Below are 2,718 nucleotides of genomic sequence, written 5' to 3'. Positions count from 1 at the left end.
GATGGATGGGTGGATGAACGAATGAAGGAAGGAAGGAAGGAACGCTACACATGGCCCACAGGGTAGCAGTGAGTCAGGTGGTGCGGAAGATCAGGTAATGCTCCTTCCTCAGCCTCCCAGCATCCTGGCCTCTCCATCTCCTCCTCCGATGAGGACCACTCACTAGACCAAGTGCTGGGAGACAAACAACATGGGAGATGCGCTACCAGGACCCTGTCCTCACCAGGGTGAATGTGTGCTGTATAGCAGACCACACCAGGGCACTGGGATCAAGGGCAGCCAAGTGCCCTCTTCAGGACAGGGTCTCCACAGTGGGCATGGGTGGGCATTGCCAGGCCACTGGTTGCAAGGGGTAACACACTTGCTGTTCATACAGGCTGGGGCTTTGGTCCCCCTGAGGCACTTGGAGGAAAGACCTGGCAGTTTGCTCCCGAGATTAGGTGTTGACAGCCTGTGGAGCACAAGTCTGTTTGGGCACATGTGGGATGAGCGGGGTGGCGCGGGGCCATGGCACCTTGTGGGTGCTGGGCCCCAGGGCCCACTGTCACCTCTGTACCCCAGGACCCTGTGTCACCTCCATCCACTGCTTACTGACTGTTGTCCCCTCCCCCTGGGGGCTTTCAGCCTCAAACCCACCTCCACCCACCTGGGCTACAATAGAAAACTCAGTAACGTATGTGGAGGCGGGACCCACGGAAGGACACCCCGCACGGCCCCCTGCCCAGGTGGGGATATGAAGGACACCACAGGGCCTGAGCTATGAGGACTCAATGTCATGCCTGACCCCCTCAGGGTCAGCCTAGCCTGAGAGGGGGCCCAGCAGGTGCCAGAAAAACACCCCAGACCTGTAGGTTCCCACGTCCAAATACCCCAATTACAGAGGCAGAAACTGAGGCTCAATGGGGTGGGACTTACTCCAGCACAAAGGAGTCAACATCAAGGCTGATGGTATCCCTGGTTTCTGGATGACCAGTAGGGCTCCTGGGCCTGTCCTGGTGGGTGAGAGTGGACAGCTGTGGTGGCTGAAGCAGCAGGTGGGGCTGACCAGGTCACAGACGCGTGTAGCCCCTACCTGCTTCCCGACGGACCTCTGGGTCCAGAGACTCTGCCAGAAAGTTGGGCGTCCTTGGAACAGGCAAAAGGAGGCCAGCTGGGAGTCCTGGACAGATGTGAGGCTGAGAGGGGCCAGGGCCACTTGTCACCACCAGCATAGCCTGTTCCTGTGCACAGTCCCCTGACTCCACCCCATCCCTATGTGAACACATAAAAAAGTGACTATACATAGAACATGTGAACACACAGCACTTGTGAACACAGCACACGTGAACACACAGCACATGTGAACACACAGCACATGTGAACACACAGCACACGTGAACACACAGCACATGTGAACACATAGCACACGTGAACACACAGCACGTGTACATGCGAACACACAGCACCTGTACATGTGAACACAGAGCACGTGTGAACACAGCACATGTGAACACATGGCACGCATGAGCACACAGCACATGTGAACACACAGCACATGTACATGTGAACACAGAGCACGTGTGAATACAGCACACATGAACACAGCACATGTGAACACAAAGCACACGTGAACACAGCACATGTGCACGTGTGAACACACAGCACACATTAACATAGCGCATGTACATGTGAACACATAGCACGTGTGAACACACAGCACACGTACATGTGAACACACAGCACGTGTGAACACACAGCACACGTGAACACACAAGACATGTACACGTGAACACACAACACGTGTGAACACACAGCACACATGAACACAGCACATATACATTTGAACACACAGGACACGTGAACACATGGCATGTGTGAACACAGCACGTGTGAACACAGTGCATGTGAACACACAACACATGTACACGTGAACACACAGCACGTGTGAGCACACAGCACAAGTGAACACACAGCACACGTGAGCACACAGGACACGTGAACACACAGCACGCATGAGCACACAGCACATGTTAACACATAGCACACGTGAATGCACAGCACATTTACACGTGAGCACACAGGACGCGTGAACACACAGCACGCATGAGCACACAGCACATGTTAACACATAGCACACGTGAATGCACAGCACATGTACATGTGAACACACAGCACATGTACACGTGAACACAGCACATGTGAACACACAGCACGTGCGCACACACAGCACGCATGAGCACACAGCACACGTTAACGCATAGCACACGTGAACACACAGCACATGTACATGTGAACACACAGCACATGTACATGTGAACACACAGCACACGTGAACACACAGCACGTGAACGCACCACACACATGAATGCACAGCACATGTACACGTGAACACATCACACATGAGCACACAGCACACATGAACACAGCACACGTGAACGCACAGCACACATGAATGCACAGCACATGTACATGTGAACACACCGCATGCATGAACACACAGCACGTGTGAACACACAGCACAAGTGAGCACACAGCACACGTGAACACACAGCACGTGAACGCACAGCACATGTACATGTGAACACACAGCACACGTGAACACACAGCACGTGAACGCACAGCACATGTACATGCGAACACACAGCACGCGTGAACACACAGCACACGTGAACACACAACACGTGTGAACACACAGAACGTGTGAACACACAGCACGTGAACACACAGCACGTGCTGACA

Source organism: Elephantulus edwardii, unplaced genomic scaffold (assembly GCF_000299155.1).
Source record: "Elephantulus edwardii isolate Elephantulus edwardi_28Jun2011 unplaced genomic scaffold, EleEdw1.0 scaffold00129, whole genome shotgun sequence".
Classification (NCBI taxonomy): Eukaryota; Metazoa; Chordata; class Mammalia; order Macroscelidea; family Macroscelididae; genus Elephantulus; species Elephantulus edwardii.
The sequence above is the reverse complement of the archived record's forward strand: the minus strand, read 5'-3'. Positions refer to the sequence as shown.